The sequence below is a fragment of the Coturnix japonica genome, chromosome 9 (genome assembly GCF_001577835.2).
Source record: "Coturnix japonica isolate 7356 chromosome 9, Coturnix japonica 2.1, whole genome shotgun sequence".
Taxonomy (NCBI): Eukaryota; Metazoa; Chordata; class Aves; order Galliformes; family Phasianidae; genus Coturnix; species Coturnix japonica.
This window is the reverse complement of record NC_029524.1, coordinates 6,777,765-6,798,654: the sequence shown is the minus strand read 5'-3', so window position 1 is coordinate 6,798,654 and position 20,890 is coordinate 6,777,765. Positions and strand designations below refer to the sequence as shown.

The following is a 20,890-nucleotide window of genomic DNA, read 5'->3' as shown; positions in this document are numbered from 1 at the left end:
TCATGAGTCTTTAAGATTACAAATGGCACTAGTCTTCACTATAGAAGCAGGGTCAGGATGAAGTTTGTTCACACCTGTATTTATTGCCTTTCTTGTTTCCATCTGGAAGCTACCACCACTGCTCTCTCCTTGCAGGAGCACACAGGATGAGGCTGTTCCCCACAGCCCACACACTTGTGGGAACAGATGGTGCATGGGGCTGCTGTGGTGCCACGGAGGTCTGCCTGCTGCCATCTTGCTGCCCTCGCAACAAAAGGGGAAGAAAAAGTTCTAGCCTAAGGTGCTCTTTAGTGACCAGAAAGAAAGTTCAGCAGGAATGAGAACACAGCTTCCACCTCTGGCAGGCACCCCACTGCACAGTGGCCATGGCATCCTTTGAAGGTGGGATATATGCCCTGTGTGAAGCTGATCTGTGCTTCATGCACAGGTAACCATGTCAGACCCTAGCTCCCTCCACACTGCACTCAAACACTGTTTATGGCACTCCCCTTAGCCCTCCTGGTTTCCTTCCCAAGCAGCCTGCAGTAAGAACCCCAAAGCCACACAGCTATGGAAGAACAGGAATGTATCCAATAGCACAGTTTGTTTGTTTGTTTTTGTGGGTATCATCCTTGACACAAGAACAAAGGGGATAATAACTAGCATGAACATTAAAAATACACCAAGATGAATTGTAGCAGGTGGATCGAGTCCCTGAGAAACAACGTTTTGACAGCAGCCTTCCAAGAAAATTCTAAAGTGCAATCAGTATTATCAATACTATGCTCAAACACCTTCACCCATCCATCCAATCTAGAAGCAGACTGCTAGAAAATCACATTATCTTTATTTCATTAACCCCACTAAAAGCAACATTTCCATTTTTAACTTAATACGGTGCTCACCGAAATGCTCTCCAAAGACTCATGATGAATGACGCTGTGGAGGCCTCCCATCCCTATCACCTGCCTACCACCACCTGCCACAGGAAAAATAAATGGGAATAGGCAGCCTGGCTGTGTGGCAGATTGATGGAGTTGTTTGGGGGAAACCGAGAGGTGACCGCTGCCAGGCCCATGGCCTCCTGCACAGCAATGGGCACTGGGGAGCCTTCCATCTCCGAGCTGACACCTCTGTGGTGACTTTCTTGGCTAACTCATTTGTTAATCGGGTTGGATAATTTCCTTTCCTTCAATTTTCCTGCCTTCTGGCTCAGCTCAGTGCATGACTCAGTAAGGCTCGCTTAATCATCTTCATGATAAATTCTGAGTATATTTTACTGCTGGAAAAGTTCTTGCTGATCAGCTAAACTATCTAAAATGAATTAAAAAAAGCCAAACCGAAACAAACAACCCAAAAAACCTCTTTAGAATGTAGGTACATTTCAGAATTAATTCCCATGCTATAGCATCTTTCCAAGAAGCAGCCAAAAGCAGCAGAGGATCGCTTTATAAATGTACAGAAGGGGTGGCCTTATAGAAAGGCATCCCTCAGCCATCATACTGCAGATATAGAACAGAATTTAGCTATCGTACACCAAGACTGTTGGCATATTTGCGTTATTCCTGAGGAAATGACATTGCCTTGTAGCTCACCTTTTACAGTACACGCTTTTCTGCCTGTGCAATTCAAATCAATTCATTATTCAGTAGCCTATCTCCTAAATAGTCCAAGGCTGATGTCCTTAGGAAATGAATTTTTTAATATTCTTCTTGATGAACGTGTGTTTTGCGCCACCTGAAAATAGATGCTCTATTTTTCTAGGCCAGTTGCATATTTTAACTACCGAGTCGTACATTTTCATGTCTGTAGCTTCCTATGTATTAAGATGGAAAACCAATTTAAAGTCATTTGACTGACAAGATATGATTATTTGTACTCCTACATAGCCTCTGAGTACCAAGTTTGATTTATAGCTTGCTACTCTACATCTTTCAAAAGCCAAGGAGCAGGGAATGCATTGCATTCTGAATTCTTAGTAGGTAAGCACAGGAATTACAGCACACTTTCTAACAAAGGCTGTCAGGATGCACAGAGCATCTGGTACTAACAGCCTAACTGCAGAGCCTGAGTTTGACCTTCACGGACTGAGAATGAGATGCAAAGGGACCTGTTCTGCCACCAGCTCTGACATGGGCAGCAGAAGCATTTTGGGGCTTCCACTGGGCTTTCTCATGAGGATATTACAGGCAGAGTGGGAGCTGGGGCTGTGCAGTGTACCCACAGGCAGAAACAGGCAGGCTGTTTTTCCACTGTGGCACCTCATGAAAGGAAAGTATATATGAGAATACAAACACAATCACACACACACACAGAAGTCACAGCAATCCCTGAAGTTGGCCTCTGAAGTTCAGTTGCTCTGAACGGAGATATAGAAAGTACCTACAAGTACTTTCAGTTGCCAAACACTTCTGTGATACTCCAAGTGACTTCAGGAACCCATGAGATAAACTGGGAGTCATTTCCCAGGTGGAATGCAGAGTATTGATTCTCATTGGAAAAATATTTGGATTTTACTATACTCTGATTTCCCTCTTCACGGAGCTGTAGCAGGGCCTGTCATCACTTGTCTGAGCTCTACTAATAAATACTTAGAAACAAATTCACGGTGAAAATCTGATTGCATTGAACTCAATGGGAGTGCAGCACCACCGCCTCTCAGTCTTAGAGCCCGTACTTTTTAAATAGGACCTGTCCTTAAGAAAGGATCTATAAGTTCCCTTCCATTTCTAATGCATCTTTTTAAGCTTGCATTAAAATCCACTTTCCACAGTTTCTAGAAATATTTCAGCCTGTTCCTATGCTTAAAATAGACAATATGCTCAAGATTTCAGTGAAAACAATGCAGCTGCACCAGGATGTTTATAGCTATGATGTGGGAGTCTGGCTGATGACACAACCCCAGGACCTTCATATGTAGGTCAGGAGATGAGCTACCAGAAAACTATTGAAATCCTGCTACTCAGCAGATGCAAGAGCTGCAGTTGCCTCTAAAGGCTCCAGGCAGCCACCTCCATCTCACGATGCTTCCCAAAGTGCATACAGATGCAGGCCAGTGCCTCAGCAGCCCCAATAAGATGCTGGCTCCCACTGGCAGCAGCAGCTGCCTCTGCTCCATTACTCATTCACATGGGCACATGCAGAGCAAGTAAGCAACTTAGGAGAGATGGCAGCATAAACTGTTATTCAATTTCCATCTCTGTTATCATTATTCATCTGTTTTGCGGCCTGCCTGCTGCCTCCCAGGCCTGATCTCCAGAGAGATCCTTCTGCTGGGGTGATTTCTTTCTGCAGGACTATTTGCCTTTTTTGGGTTGACTGCAAGTGGAAATGAAATTCTGTTGAAAGGGATTCATTAAAAGAAGATTAGTGAGATTAGCTGAGCCATAACTGCGTTGTGCTTTCCTTGTATGCCTGAATGCAAAGAACTGCATTACAAATGACAGAGAAAAGGGCTCGTGGGTCTCCAGAAGCTCAGTTTGCTGTGGTCCTATCAGGCAGCTATTTACCAAAGAACAGATGAGAGGCCAGCTTCTGCAGATTTCTGTTACTGTATGCTCTCTGTCACACACACACACACAGAGAAACAAGGAATTATGTGGCAAGCAGCAGAGGACCCCCAACCATCCATCCCTGGGAAGGGTGAGATTTGCCCCCACAGCTTCACAACACCCTCAGGGCTGTCTCATGGTCTTCACTAGGAGCCAGCAAAACTACTGGCTGCTCTGCTCTGAAACTCAATGCCTGAGCACCAGTGGGCCCTGCAGGAGGTAGCTGCATCCCTTGCTGTTATCCAAATGAGTTTGGCTTCCACCAGCAACAACTCTCCCTCGGCAAAACTGTAAACATGGGTTCAAAAGAGCTCTGCTGTTTGGCTGTGTTCATGGAGAAGGCAAGCATTTGCAGGGCTTGGAGGAAAATTATCAGCATTTAGGAAGGAGAAAAGAAATAAATCAGGGATGTTAAAACACTTACGACTGTACTTAGGAAATACGTTTCATTACTGTATATGCAAACTCCATTTGCAGCTTGAGCACACAAGAGTCTTTAGGAGGGGAATTTACTGCTGGAGATAATGAGCCAGCTTTCACCAACCTGTAAATCTGTCGGCTGCTTACAGGGGCACGTGGACCATCAGAGCTCAGATGAGCACTCTGCTAAATAGTGTAAACAGCAATGGCATTTAGAGTTCTGTTTAACGGAGGGTGGAGATGTAAGTCAGTTTTACAATATCATCTAGCAGGGAGTAAGCCTCCACTGATCATACATCACTGCTCTGGCAATGGCCCGTAATGTTTTTAAGCTGCGTTTTTAAATTATGAATAATGCCTATTAAAAAATCATAACTCTTATTTGTGGTAAGCAACCCTGAGCAAAGACACTGCCAGAGTAATCAGAGCTTGAATCACAAATACAGTATCTATCAACATCCCAAGGAACAGGCTGTAGGATCACCATACCCACTATAACACCTTACCGCATGTCTTAAAGCCAGTAAGCTGAAAAATGCTTCCCATCAACAATCATTCTGCCTAGGAAGGGAGTCAAGTCCCTCCTAAGTTTAGAGCTGAGAGCCTGAGAAATTTAGATGTATGCACACTTAAAGAAAGCCCTTCATATGTCTGAGAAAATTATTTAGGCTTAAACTTAATCTTGGCTCAAGTAATTTAATATCAAGTAACATGAGATAAATATGATGTCTCCTTTCTGTTCCCATAGCCATATGGAAGCTCTTCTTGACGGACTGAGCTGCAACCACAGTGTGATGAGACCATTTTGGATGGTATATCAGAGGAAACCAGGCTGCTAAACCCAAGCATGCAATCCAGAAACCCATCCTACCCCAACACATGTGTTCCTCAGCACTTTGGGGCAGTGAACCTGGCAGGACAGGATCAGGAGAAGCCCTATAGCCTTGTCCTCATCTGCCTCCACCCAGTGCTCTAGGACGGCTGTGGGGCAGGTACATCCATGGCCCCAGCATTCCTTCAGTCACACCAGCTGGGAACAGCAGCTGGCTTTAATGCAGGCTTTTCTCTAATTGCTTTCCTTCTAACCAGCTGCATAAAGGCCAACCAATATTCGAGCACCACAGAAATGCCAGTTAAAACTGCCAGGTCACAACCAGATACGTACTTAAACTCAGGAGTTTCATTTTCTACTGCCTCACAAAGCACCTTGCAAGGGCTTGCACCATGAATTAATAGCACGATCCATAAGCTTACAACAGAAAAGGAAATGTATTGCATGTCTCCATTAAAGGTCAGAAACTGATGGCCCTCTGCACCCAAGCAGCACCACAGCTGAAACGGATTTCACAAGGTTTCTCATAGCAGCTACCACAAAGCAGAGCTTGTTGTCAGAGGTCACTCTCAGGTGTGAGCCCTGCAGGTGACAGTGCACACTCCAGTGGGTCAGGCCCCTGGATTCAAGGGCTGCCTGGTAGCATGACAGCTGGTCTCAAGGGCTGCACCCAGCTCATCCTACAAGAACACACCTACAATGAGGATAAATCTCAATCAGCACTTAGTTTAATAGGCTTCATTTACTACAAATGAACACAAGCCATGAGCAAACATGCCAGCTGCACCTCCCGCTCTGCACAGCACCTGAGATGGCAGCTCTTCCTCTATAGCAGCTCATTTCCCCCAAAGAAGCCAGCTGTCAACAAGAGCGAGCTCATCTGTTCTGAACATTAACTCTCTCTAATTCTCACTTTCTTGGTGGGCCTTTGCCATAGAAACATGCCTTAGCAACAGGGAGGCAGAGCAGAGAGGCTTAAGACAGAAACAATCACGATGCAGCCCCAGTCCCTCTGTGAAGCATATCAGCTCATGCTCTGCCTTCCCAGCTTAGCCTCTTCCAGCAGGGCACAACTAACAGATGGGCATTTCTAGCAGAATCAAGGTGTAGGGCAGCTGCATTGGAAAACTGCTCAGCTCTACATCAAAACGGCCCTTTGATATGAGCACATGTGGCCTGGATTGTCTGCCCGGTGCATCCAAGAGATGTTCTTCAGTGGCACCACCCCGCCCTGCCAAGGGGATTTCTGCAGTTTGTTGCCATGGACATAACAAAAGGAAAGAGAGGAAGGAATGGGAACATGAACATAAAGGTACCGAGATGGGTGCAAACCACCATGGCCAGCAAAAACAATGCACATCTTTCTACTTTGACTCCTCCTGACACAAAAACACCACAGAAGCTGTTACCACACTTTCAACCTGACTTTGCACGTGAACTTGCATTCCTTTCACTTTAAATCCTCCCTACCAGGTTTTTCATTATCTGCTCTGCTGCCTCTGTGATAATCATCTCAAGGAAGAGCCCTGGTGGCCCACACCTCTGTCACACAGCATCTCCTCTGCTCACCTGTCAGCATCAGGACATGATTAACTGCCATCATTAAATGACCCATACTTACAAACGTGGCTTTTAGGGAATGGAGAGCAACCAACTTGCCTGGCCTGTCCTATTCAGATGGGGTAAAAGCTTTATGACTACAGGCTGCAGGATCTGCAGAATTTCACCCCCTGAATATATAAAACACACTTAAGCAAGAAAACATTTCTTGTTTTTCTGTTACTTTGCTATTTTGTTTTTGTGTTGTAGTGTTTTCTAACTTTTACCCAGTAACAAACTCTGAGATGAGCAGGCATTTGTTTATGCCTCTGACAGAAACTGCAGCCCTGAGAGGGTTTAGATTAAAGCACACTCATTAAGCAACCAATCGAAGAACCACGCATTTGACTAAATGATTCATCGGATGTGTTTGATCTCAAAGATATTCAGAAAATTGATTATATAAAAGGTTGTAATTTATGGAGTCTGTTTTCTCCTAATAGAATGACACATCTACATTTTTAGAATACTGAATAAAATAATCGGCTTACATTACACACACAAGTACTCTCACACAGACCTATGAGTAATTGCACATAAAACTCTCATGGAAGAATCAAACACGCTAAAGGTTAACTATAACAGATCTTTCACAATCAAAGAGAAAAAATTCATGAGGCAGAGACAGCCCAGGGCTTCACTTCATGAAGGTAGGGTGTGCCAGCAGGCTTCCCTCTGCCTCCAACCTCTTCCTTTGCCCTGCCATTATGCCCAAGGCCTTGATGAACCGTGTTATCATCATCATATCATCAGGACTGGTAACTGTGTCCTGCTAAATACTAAGGCTATGAGCCAATCATCTTACCCCATAAACACTGAGCAGCCCGAGAGCACCTTCTGCACTAACTCCCACAAGACTAAGAGTGATCTCAATTTCATCTAAATATTGAGAAGCTTGAGCAACTGGAATCATGGGGTACATTACGTAGAGTAGTTGTTGGAAACAACTTATTGGCATATTCTGCCTTTAAAAGAAGAAAAGCATTGAAGAAGCCTCTGGAGTAGAATGCTGTCAATACAGAAAGAGTCTGTTTCATGACAGTTCCCTAAGCAGCACAAGACCTTCAAACCTTAGACTGATAGCAGCATGAGGAGAGCTTGGTATGCTGACTCTAAGAGATAGAGCACTGAGAATGGGGGGAAGTGTAAAACACCACAGCCAGGCTCTGTAATAAGATTGCATGGATGGGAATTTGGTGGTACCACAGAACAGATAAACTGTATAACTAACTCTCTGAGTTAGCAGCTTTTCAGTTCCCCGTTGTACCAAACACAACAAAGATGGTACTATTAGAGTCACTCAAGCTCCACCTGAAGACAGTTTAAAAACAGCTTGAGAGAATGGAGATTTGGGGGAAGATATTATCACAGACAAGTTGGGAGGACACCACTGGCTTCTGGGACCAGCTGGCAGACTGAGCCTTGCTTCCCCGCTATGAAGGCACCTATTGGGTAAGATTCACATGCTTGGATGTACCAAGAAACTTGGAAATCTCTACCAAGTTATTCCATAGTTTTCCACATTTGTGGTCAGCTGGATTATTCATACTATAAGTATTTGCACACACTCCACAGACACGGTATCTATCACAGGCAATTCAAAGAATCTGTAACCCACTGCTCTAATAAAAAGCACTATTTGATAAACTAGTTGTAAAACTTCTCATTGGGCATGGCCAGACTCCTTAAGGGTGGTTTAGGAGTCCATTTGAACGTGACTGAAGAAAGGGGTGCCACACTATGGGTGAATCCTCAGTGCTTTATGCTGATCTCACCCCCAAAATAATCAATCTAGTTGTGCACTGCATTTTGCTAGTGTATTTAGAAATATTTTCTATCATTCTAATTCTGAGATAAGAAAAATACATTATCAATTTGTTCTATATATTTTTGGGTCAAGGAAACCTTGTTTGAATATAAATTGGCAAGGCAAAAATCACCTTCCCCTCTATGTGTTCTAGTTTCTCCACTTATATTCTCTTATTTTCTACCCCCGCCCCCCACCCTTCTCCATCACTGCTGTCTAAGTTCAATAAGTTTTATGCCTACAGTCACTCTATTAGCAATCACAATTTCTCCTTCAGTATGCTGGTGGGGAGAGTGCTGTCTTCAAGGGAATGGGAACGATCAGCTATCAGCTTCTGCAAAAGGGTGCAGAAGGAAGGACACAGAGAGGTACTGGTTATTGCCACTAGCCTCTCTTGTAATCAGAGGCAGATCAGGTAGTTCAGTGGAGCACCTTGCTTTGGAAACTCAAAACCAAAACCCAGAACTCCTCCTCAGAATGAACCTATTAAGTTCATAAGAAGAATCTATTTTACTTTCTCTCTCCCTCTTTTTTCCTTTTCTTAGCAGCTCTAATAAGACAAAAAAATAAAAATTAAAAAAATAAAAAAATCAATAGCTGCATTATTCCAAACTGCTCCAGAGCTCTTCTGAAGAACTGAGCTGCCAGCACAGCTGTTCTGCAGCCTTCCTGGAGCACTGAGGAAAGAAGATGCTTTCAGCACCCACTTGCCAGCCCTCGATCAGGTAACAGAGGAATATCCTCTCTTGCTAGCCAGGAGGCTTGCTGGAAGGTAAAGGTAAAACCTGAAAAGCTCATCAAAAGTCGAATCTGACTTCAAAAAGCCTTGCTGGGGGACCTGCACCTGCAGCTTTTCAAGCTTTTGCACTGCATTTGACTGTTTGTCATTAACATTCATTTAGCCAGCTCTATACAATAGGCTCTTCAATGGATCTTAGGCTGAAAAAGATTTCTGCCTGTACACATCAAAAATAAAAATGTAATCCGGCTTGAAGAAAGCTTTGATATTCCTTAAAATGCCATATTGTCAGAGGCAATTAAATATTGAGCCTGGGGACATGTCAAGGCTTAATAAATCCACAAGCTTCTATTGACCAGGCACCATAGGTGCATGCACTGGAACATCCCATTGGTGTCTAGGATGAGACAACTGACTCTAATAATCTCCTGCTGCAGCACCAAGCCCAGAGTCACTCTGGAAAGCCTTCTCCTCACATGTCTGTAAGTCTAGGAAGCTTGCATCATAGAAATGCCTGCAACCTTTTCAGCCAGCCTGATTCTCAATGAAACCATTGATCTGTACTCATAAGGAACTTGTCTCAGTGTCAGGCCCAACAAACTGAAATACAAAAAAAGCTTTCTTGGATATCTGCCTATTCTGGCTTTATAGCCTCCATTGCCATAGCATTGGAGTGCCTGTGATTTTTAACATAGTTATGCTCATTGCAGTGGGACAGAGAAACACTGCCTTTTATTCTTTTAGAAGTTGGAAACTGAGGCATGGAGAGACCATAGAGTCCAATCTTCAAAGAATATAGGATCCATAAGGACCAAGCTTTAAAAATAAAGCTTGCAAATTCATGCCTATAAGTGCTGCTGAAAACCTCACTGAGCCAAAAGTTTAACTGTCTCCAAGCTTGGCACTATCATCTTTCTGGACACTTGAATGCTGAAAAATTCACTACCAGGAGATCACTGCTCAGGATAGAAATCAGGTGCTTTGAAATTACAAAAGCAAGTCAAATCACATGATCCCACTTAGGGTAATGCGACACAACCACACCATTTATCTTAACAAATTGACTTCTTTGGACCATGTAGAGATCCACTGTTTGGCTTTTTCCCGGCTACGATCAGCACCCAAGTCAGCAGGAGTCCAACAGGAGCATTTAAACCTTGCCTCATCTTCTCAGACTCTTAGTGGGTAGAAGTAGCAGAAAGTTGTAGATGAAAGGGTTGTTGTGTGGTGGTGTGACTGTCACATAATGGAACACTCTCTCTGAGTAATTGCATAAAGAGCAATTCTGTGGGTTTTATTGAATAACTCAAGATAATTTAAGCCACCATAAAAAGATAATGAAAATAAAAAATAACTCTCTTACAGGAAGATGTCTCCTCATATAGCAAATGCTAGAGGCACAACATTTATGAATGTATCTTAATTTTAACATTTTGAAAAAAGTTTGCAGCATTTTAAGAGGTGGAGCTTTTGTCCAGACTGCCCAATTACTCAGATCAGATCATGTGTATTCTGAACACTTTACACATATGCTGCTATAGAACAAATGTGCTTTGGATAAGAGAATGGAAAATCCCTGCTCCAAAAAATATTCCTAACCACATAAGAAAAGGGGGTTGGAGAAACATTTCTGTGCATCAGGTTTGTCTCCTTAGTACCAAACCTCCACTCACATCACTCTTCTTCACTCCTACCAGCACTTAAAACACATCCAGAGCCACAGTGTCCAAATATAGGGACTGTTTCTTTCTCTGGTTTGTTTTAGTTTTGTTAGACTTCCCTTTTAAAGAAAAGACCTACACTACGTCTTTCTCAAGGTGAGGATTTTGTCAGCATTGTTATTCTTGTTAGGGAAAAACAAAAAGCAAACAATGACAAGCATAATTCAGTCCTTGCAAATACCATGTTCAGTGGCAGCAAGCCAGTTACTGATCTCATTTACACCAGGGCAAAGCCATGACAACGGCAGTGCTGGAGTCGAGAGCATCTCCCACTGCAGGCAGCACAGCAGTGGTTGGCAGCACAATGCAGCCTTGCTCAGGAAGGGGAGAGACTCAGACAGCTGCTTGGAACCAGCAGTAAGGTGCTTCTGTGTGCTTTGGACTGGGCAGAGGCTGTTGCCCATGGTGAGATATGCCAGGGCAGCGCTGAGTAAGACCCAAGAGTGACTCACCCAGCACCATCAGAGCAGGATGAGGCTGCTTCTCTCCAGGTAGCCCTTGTGCTTGTCTTACATCCTTACAAGCACAGTTCCTTTTTTCCTTTCCAGAAAGCAGCTGAACAGCCTCTAACATCACATTTTCATAGTGCTTCCTTCTTGATATTTCTCTCAAAGCAAGCACTGTGCCCAGTGCCTGGGACACAAGGCACTGTGTGTTACCACAGCAGCAGGGAGCACATACTTAGCACAGGTCCATCTTACCCACCAGTGTTTCATTGGGATCCAAAGAAATACTGGTGAATGTATGGATTACAGCATTTCTCCTAGAGAAGACATAAATACTCGATGTTGTAAAGGTATAATGAACATATTTTAATGGGTGCTAATATTAAAAATAATTGCAAAAAAGGAACAATTTTACAAGCTCCAAATCTTTATCATTTTTGTCATCTTTTCTGAGAAAAATCTGCAAATTGGCCACAGTTCATCAGGAAATTCTGTGGTAAATGTTGGGAAAGATCCTGTGTGGAGATAAGCAAATACCCCAAATAGTAGAGCTGTGCTCCCTTTTCTACTACCAGTGTAGATACGCACAATTCAAACTCAAGTATCATATATAAACAAGTTACAGTTAGAGAAGCAATATCTTGCCTAGTCGTTTCTGGATGCAGTTACCTGCACAGCCTCGCAATGCCAAAGGCTATCAGTCTGCAGCCCTTTGATTCATCAGTGCAATATACTACACACCACTTGCACAGGTCAGTCAAGCCTGCCAGTTTTTCTAGGTAATCTAAACGTCAGGTACTCCATGTTCAGTACTGCAGCGTACACATTCCCTTAGGCCCATAGTCTTAATCACCCTTCTAATATTGTACTGTTGATATGGGATTTAGGTTTCTTTGTTTATCACTTTTGATCTTATGTCTGCTCCTTGGCATGAGTAAGTGCTTTTGGATTGATTTAAGTCATTGCTCTTTTTCTCTGCAGCCTGACACCCACCTTTATCCTGTGCATCTCTTTCAATAATGGAATAAAGCATAGACTGGCTTTTTTTGTACAGCAGTTACATAAACACGGACAAAATAAACGAAAAGGCTTATTCCTCCATTCACCCCATTACAAATTTGCATTTTCCTCATGACAGCATTCCTAACCTATAGGTCAATCTTTGGTCCAGACCTACAAGCTCTTTACGATCAATAGATGTATTCACTGTCCTATCTGAAGAGGTACAGACCTATACAGAATGTAAAGCACATGTCTACACTACTTGCCATTTGCACTAAGGTACAAAAGCCTCCTAGAGAGAAGTAAAAACATCTACCCAAACCAGAATGGTAAATAAATGAATTAATTACTCTGACTGCGGTGACACTGAACCCACGGGAAGGGAAGGAAACTTTTGGAAAACGATTTAATTTGATAGTTAGGGAATGGCCTTTGATCCCACAGGGAAGCCGAAAAGATCAACTGCAAATTACAGTTAAAAGCATTGTAATGAAGATGAGTCGATGTAAAACAAGATGCAAGGGTATTGTACTAAAACAGTAGACAGCCTTTTAGTTTTGTAAAGAACATTCATGGGAAGAGCTTACAAGGAGGTGCTCAGAAGATTAGAGCACACATTTCAAGGCATTTGGGAAAAAAAAGAAATGAAGAAACAATGGTGATTTTTAACTCTTTCATGTGTTGAAATGCTTTTAAGTGCTTTATAGAGACCACTTCTTAGAAGTTCTTGGAAAGCTATTTTGACCTAACTATCCCTTCCTCCCCAACTAAAGCTTCGAGTATTAAGTACCCAGCCTGTTCTGTCTCATCAAGTCACCCAAAGTGGAACCAGTTTAAGCTGTCACAGATTCTTGCAAGGGACTTCCAAGATGTAGAACCTACTTGCAAGAGAACATGTATCATAAATTTCCTTTCTTCTGGGATGCAGGCCTGCCCTGCAAATGGCTTTGAGAGCATTCCCTAGGAGTGGATTCTTGGAAAATACATTGCACTGAACAAAGCACCTTCATAGAGAGCCAAAGGAACTCTGCATACTACAATATCCTTCTTTAGATAGCAAAAACACATTTTTACACTGGAGCAAAGCCAGCCAGGAAATTAAGAATTTCATTGCTACTGGGAGACGTATGTTGCCATTAACCTTTCTCTGAAGATACCTGGTCACCTATCATTATCTTAAGTAATATTCTAGTTTGAAGGAAGTCCAAAAGCAGCTGAGGCAGTTCATTACTCACTTGAAGAACTGAGTGTTCCTGTGTACTTCTCTGTAGCTCTGAGGTGCTCAAAACAAAATTAGAATGGGAAATAACTGCTAGCTTTCTAAAAATCCTAAACTCAGAGAACAAAGAATCTGTGAGGAAAAAGGAAAGAGTTTAAAACAAAAAGAAAGCAATTCTGCTGAAACTCAAATATTTCACAAGGTATTTGACTCCACACTGGGACGGTCATGTTTAAATGCACAGCTCATCAAGGAAAATTGTTTCACTCAGTAAAGAACACTTAATTCTCCTCCTTCTAACGAGGTATGCTTTTGCTCTTGCAGGTCTTTTCATTGCAAAACAGGCCTTTGTTGCCTGAAATCTCAGAAATCAACACAGCAGATAAGTTTTGTTCTTATATGCCAAATCCCTATCAATCATTGTGCTAAATTTCACAACAACAGAGTTGAGGTCAATAGTTAAAGCTCTTAACACAAGGAAACACAGAATTAATCAATTAAGTAATTATTAATATTGGATCCCCAATATCATCACAGTAGGGATGATATAACTTCATTATTCAAGAAAAATGAGGACTTCCATGCACTGTTACTAGATGAGAGCATCAGTATTTTCATAGGTCTTAAGATTCAAGGCAAGGTATCTACAGAGATTTTATTAGTCCAGGAAACAAACAGTGATATCGAACTTGTGTTCTCATGCTTTATTTCCTCTATAATTCCCTTACTTTCTAATACAGATATTGTCAGCAAAAACACACTTCCCAAAGGGTCAATTTAATACTAGGCAAACAGGTAAGCTGGCCAATATTAGCTAATTTCAGTGCATGCCTAGCCCTCTAGGCCAGATGGGGAACTAGTTCAACAATATGCCTCTTTCCAACTTAGGTTAAGGAAAGCACATTTTGACCTTAAATATTATAAAATATATATAGTGTAAACATCATGCATTTATTAAATTTATACCTCAAGATACAAATGTGAAGAATGGATACTTAACAACAAGAAACAGGACAAAACATTCCATTCTAGTGACACATTTTGCAATGAAATAGAAAAGCTCACACCAATCCGTAACATTAAAACAATGAACTAAGTCTCCACAAACAGTGGAACTTGTAATCAACAGTGAAATGCCAGATTTAAAAGCCTGAATCAGATGAATGTAACTCAGCCCCCCCCAAATTCCTCAACATTTGTTTCCTTGCCATCACGCTTTTCAATTGGATTGAAATGAGTAATCTCCGTTTTAAAAGGTTGGCTCGATATTTCTGTTGGTTATTAAGGTCAAGGAGTCAAGAGACGAGAACGCTAATTTCTGCAAGCAGATTGACTGACATTTGAAAAAGATTGAACGTTCCAAAAGCATGGCACATTTTTCTTGGCAAAACATTCATGTAATTTCTCAGGCATTGACCTGAGGAGGTTAACAAATCAACCCCCAAAGAAGACAATTCAGATGCTCTACAGCGTATCAGCTAGTCACATTGGGCTGTTCATGCAGATGGCAGTTGTAGACTGTACAGCAGAAGACAAACCCAGTGTGTTCTATAGTGTAAACCCTGGATCTGACTGGGGAATCTGGAGGAGAATGAACTCAGGAATGCAACTATAAGGCCAGTCACCAGAAGTCAATTCTCTGAACATTCAGAAAACAGACCAACAACACAACAATGATTCTTTCTCTGCAGGATAACATTTGAGTATCATCACACTGGGAATTGTAAGTAAACCAGCCAGCTCCTTCAGCTGGTCCGCAAACAAGAAACGCCAAGGAAGGAAATAAGTCAGACACGTAGATGAGAACAACCTCAGGATGAAGCTGATTAGTCATTTCAGGTACTTAAGTGGAAAAAAAGAAAGCTTTTGAAATTGCTCTAGAGTTGTACGCATACACAGAAGGTTGAGCATCTCTGCTCTTTTTGCTTCAATAATATTTTTCCTCCCAAGGGATGTAGATGATGTTGAAAAAGCATCCAGCTAGCCTGTGTCATAAGGACATTAAGCAGAGAAAAGTAAAATAAGAAAAAAGAAATATTATACTGCTGATTAATTAACAGAAATGATTCCCTTTGGCATATCAGCTGCACAATCTCTCTCTCTCCTGTCCAGAGAAGTTTGTGATAGTTTTTCCCCAGTTTTTAAGAGACAATTCAATTTTTGGATATAATTTATGGGAAGTACATTAGCTTACAGGTCCTTTGAGCAATAAAGCATGGGATTCATGCTGTACTTCCCCTCTGCCCTGCCCTAGATGGTCAGCACATGCCCCTGAGCAAGGCCTATCATCCACCTCTGGGCACCTCAGGAAGACAAAGCCCTGCTATCTTACAAAAGAAAAAAAAAAAGTCTTCTCATATGCTCTTCAAATACTTGCTTTGCTACATGTTATTAAGGACAAAAGTTTCAGGGCTCCTTTGAGTTTTGTCCTTCCTATGGAATTCCATACACATTTAAAAGAAGACAAAACAGCAGCTTCCTCAGAATAGTCACAAATAATACTTAAGTCTTGTCACCTCAATTTGTCTGCTAAATATGCAAACAACTCTGGAAAACTTCTGAAAAAAGGCCTTCAGAAAATGCAAAAAGGGGACTTAAGTAATCAGCTGCTTCCTAATAACTGAATTGAAAAATCTCTGCATTGGTCCATTTCCATACGTTCTTATGCCATCATGGGCTCCCTCTTGTGGCTACATTAACAATTAGGGACTGTTTTTTTCCAACCGAGCAGTTGCTGTAGATTAATGGATGACACCAAAGGGCAGTTCATCATTTTCTGAAGCAGGAATTGATTTTAATCTCCTCAGCTGCTAAATGAGTCACCAGAGCTCCTGCTGAATCACCTGTCACTGCCTGTGGTAGATGTTTCTTTGCTGCCTCTGGGCATGTAGGAAGCCAATCAGTATTGATACACAATGCTCTAAGGAAGCAGGTTGAGGAATGTGCCGAATGTGGTGGGATCCTACATCTCCAAGCACATTTCAAGGCTAGTCCAATGGAGATGTGCCCCCCTACTACCAGCCAAAGGCAGAAGTGATACTCCTATACACCATGGAGCACATCTTTCCAGACAGGAACCTCTGGATCCCAGCAGCCCCAGAGGAATGTTTCCCCTTCAGGGTCCTGGCTCTGCCCCATATCCATACACTGACAGTCAGGCTAAGTGATTTTAGAGATCTTTCCAACCTTAACGATTCTATGATCCTCTCATTCCAGAAGGTTCTCCAGCCTAGCTTCTTCCCTCCCACACAAGCCAGAGCCTCTATGAGACATCAGTGATTTCCAGAGGTCAACTAACAAGCAGAAGAACCAACCAGCTACTCCCCCATCTTCATACAGACTGAGCAAAAGAGAGATCACAGGCTGAGGGCACAGCAGGGAGATTTGCAAAACAAATTAAACGCTTCTGAAATCAGAAGTCTCAGAGTTCAAAACTACACTTAAAAAAGAAGGTGATACAGTACAAGTGTATCATATGAGTTTTGGCAATAATAGTCTTTTAAACTGACAAGAGACAATTTACAAACTTATAATAACAATCTGATGACAGCCATTAAAGACATGACTGAGGTTTCCCATCTATTTTTAACAGAAATAAAATGGAAAGAGCAAAAATGCCATTTCTTTCATCCAAGGCTCATCTTTCCATCAAACCAAATGTACCATTTCAGGAGACTATTTGTCACCTTACCATTAAGAGCTGATCTGCAGGCCTAGAAACTTAACCCTAGACTAATCTGGGTTGTACACATGGCAGCATACAAGTAAATTCTGGAAATCCATTAATTTTAGAACACTATTTACTAAAAGCATTGGAGGCACCGCACCACAATAAGAATAATAACAAATAAGCATCAAAAGAGAATAAATTGCTGCACTGTTTAGTGTAACAGATTATCTGTTATCCATTTCAAACCCATGACATCTGTAGGGAAAGGCGATGGCAGATAATCACTTTTACATCACCCAAAAAAGGCTCACAACCCAGATAAAGAAAGATTCGCTTACCCATTCTGAGGATCAGAGCTCATCAAATACTCCAAAAGGAGAGATCTCCAGGTAGATATCCTTCCTCTATGGTAGCCAGCCCTTAAATGAGGCTTCTGGTCAAAAGCAATTCACCTGTGCTCCCAGGGCTGGCTGTGTCTGTTCATCAGGTTCTCAATCATTGGTTCAGGTCCTAACTTAGGAACACCCATACATCTGCTGAAGAAATGTTCACTTATTAAAAACATTAAAATTAATCAGCAGCAATATATACATATTTATATTGCACATCAGTAACACCCAATAACAATACTGTCAATTGTTAATGAAGTTAAGAAGGCCAGGTTGGATGGGATCCTGGGCAGCCTGATCTAGTGGTTCACAAACCTGCCCATGGCAAGGGGTTAGAGCTAGATGATCTTTAAGGACCTCACCAACCCAAGCTATTCCATGATTCTTATTTAAAAAACAGTACACCTTCCTGCCATCCTTTCTCAGAACTTTTAAGGGCTTCTCTCACTGCTTTCACCAGACTTTGGATCCAAGCACTGAGAGACAAAACCTTACTCACAAAGCGTGATGTTTTGGTGCAAAGAAAGAACAACAACAAAACTACTTCAAAAGGCCCCAAACACATGAGGTGCTGTGCAAACTGCAGCACAAGCTCAGTTCTTGCTGCAAGCAGTTATTTCATATTAAGCAGCATTCTCCGTTTTCTTTTGCAGGCTTCAAAATACAATAAAAACAACACAAACCAACAACCAAGTCGAAAGCTGAGAGCTCCAAGGGGTGGATTTCAGATGGATAGAGAATGATGTTATACCAAGTGCCCTGTGACCCTAAGGAGCTGCTGCCTGCAGCAGTGATTGTTGCACCAATCTGCTCTGGAGGTGACCCCACATTGCCTGTTCTTTGATATTTACGGTGGCATTTCACCGTTGTGCTGCCCTTTTAGATTCACTCCCACCATCAGATCCTAACGCAGGTAATTCTGCAAATAGCTCGATTCTGAACTGAAAACTCAAGCAGCAGAGAAGAGTTCAGTTTCAGGAGAATAGTAAGCAAAGAACAGAACCAAAATGACATCTCAAAGTACTCATCTCATCTGGCTGGGAACAGCCTGCAGCCACAGGCTCAAAGCGATGGGAATGTAATGATAGCTAGCATTGCACAGTGATTTACGAAGTGCAGTTGCAGAGTTTGGACAAGACTTTCAGATGCTGAAAGGCTACACTTGGAATTCAGTTCCAGAATTGTTGCTGTTGTGAGCCCTTTGAAATCTAAGCATTCTGACACATTTAAATACTGTATATGTAAATACTGTTTTTCACATTCAGCCAGAAGGAATCGGGCAGACTAATAATGCACACATATTAGAGATAATGCCTTCGGGGAGAAATAATAATTTGCAGCTAAATTACTTAGGGAGGTAATTGGTATTTGTATCCCATACTGCCTAGCATGATATTTAAAGATGCTGCAAAATCCTCATTACATGGTTATGTTATATGCTATGAAGCAGCTCCAAGACAAAAATCTGCTTAATGGTTAAACCTGTTGCTATAACAACCACATTTCATGGACGTGGATACACAGAACACACACAGTGACATCTGCATTAACAAAATATCTCATGACAATTTAAATTTACCTGGAAAAAGAACCAGTTAAATTTGGGGGGGAGGGGGGAAGGGTCTTGTTTTTCTTTTTTTTCTTAAACTATCAACAGAATTTGATCTTTGAATACCAAAAGTCTCTCCAAGAAAAAATTCCCTGTTTAATTCATCTGGTTTAGGGTTTCTCTTAAATGTTTCCCCTCCAAAGAAATGAATTCAACCTCAGCCAAGCAGACATTTAAGCATATATCTGATTCTACTTTAGTGGGTCAAAATAATGTTTTTGATACACATTGCACATGCTCAAAGATACAACTCCTTCCAGCCTTTGCCCACAGAATTGAGAATGAAGAGCAGAAACAAAGACTCAGTGTAACACAGCAAGCCTGGAAAAGAATCAGCAGATTTTTCATATCTTTATTTGACAAATCAAATCACCATTTGGCACAGCTTTATCCATCTTAATTAATTGCCTGGAATAGGAGAAGGGTGTATAATAATAACAATAAGAAGAAAGAAAGTTTAGAAAGAGAGATGAAAAACTCTTGTAGGTCAAGCTGAGGCCAACAGAGATATGTTAGGGGGAGTTCAGGAATGGCGGATGGTTTGTGATGCTCTCAGTAATGGCTTGTGGTGCTTGAAGATGGTTACTTCAAAATAAAGAGAATAAAATCTTTGTGTAATACTTTCATCCATTTGCACTACACAGTGGCATCACAAAGGAGCGTGACAAAGTAATTATTTCCATCACATTTCAACATTAAAACATCTCATAACTAGAAACCACCAAAAGTGGTTTGGACCTAATATAGGAAATAATGATTTTCAGCATAAGTAGTACTCACCAAGGAATTTTCTTACACATAATATTGCCTAGATGGCTGATAACCATATTACTCTCTGTGATGGGCTGACTACAGCTTCTTCCTAGTGAAATCTGTTCTTCTCACAGCCAGTTATGAAAGGTACCAGTGGAGACAGAAGTACATGTCTGATTTACAATTTGACATTTCTGTACCATTTCTCTGTTTAGAGCATCTCAAACAATACAACTCCTACAATAAATGCCAATTACTTTGACTCACTCCATTCCCTCCTCCATCAGTTTCAATATTTACATATTCGAGGAAGACAGATTCAGAAGCAAGATCAAATCTAGCACAAGTTTCACAAAGCTTTCCAGAACTGTGATTTTGTTAATAACAGGTAGAAAAATACAGGTTTCTACACAGCTGTCTTTCATGCTCCACTTGAAAATACCAGCTGTGGTATTGAATTAATGTTATTATTTTCAAATGGCTGCACACCTTTTAATGAATAAATGAGGGCATGGAAGCAGAAGTTGATAACTGTGTTACGTTGTTCAAGGTTTCTCTTTCAACACAGAACATGTAAGTAGCAAGGCAGCCTGCCAAGGGCAGACCACAGAAAGATTTAGCAGTAGAAGTTACATATTTTATTCCTTTTAAGTATAAGCACAGTCGAATATCTGCTAGACCAAAACTGTTTACAACAGAAGGCACTAAGAATATTTTGCCATCAGAGATGGAAATACTCAAGTTGCAGGCCTTCCACTGAAATATAACTCACCTCATCCCTATGATGTGCTTTTTTGCTCCCTGAATTTGAAAAGGAAAGCTCGGACCCAGCTGGGACACACATCAGGGCGCAGCAGCCTGCAAATCCCCATCAGGCCCTGAATATGCAGGGTCTCAGCTGGAGGGCAAATCAGGAAGCTTCCACAGTACTGTTGTGATGTGTGTTAGACACATCCTTCCATTTGCTTCCCTTTCAGAGAGCTGTATTGGTGGCTTTCCTGGTATTTGTTTTCCTATTGCAATCTTCTTTGGCCACCAGCACAATTTTCAAATTACAGGCAACTCGTAATAACAGTGTGCACAGAACGGCTGGTGTTATATGCTGTCATCCATCTCCACTAAAACTTTTTGATTATTCAGTATAAAAACTGGCA

The 20,890-nt window shown here is 41.7% G+C and overlaps 1 long non-coding RNA gene across 3 annotated transcripts in view; it reads right to left on the bottom strand.

Annotated features, from left to right (window-relative positions):
* The window catches only part of LOC107318028, a 33,448-nt gene that overhangs the window by 6,434 nt on the left and 6,124 nt on the right, over positions 1–20,890 (bottom strand). For 2 of the 3 annotated variants that reach the window (XR_001557126.2, XR_004308342.1), the window contains one exon: positions 17,324–17,518. This is a non-coding gene — a long non-coding RNA (uncharacterized LOC107318028). Of the gene's footprint in view, positions 1–17,323; positions 17,522–20,890 lie in introns of all 3 variants that reach the window. The other variant, XR_004308343.1, reaches the window with a different exon arrangement.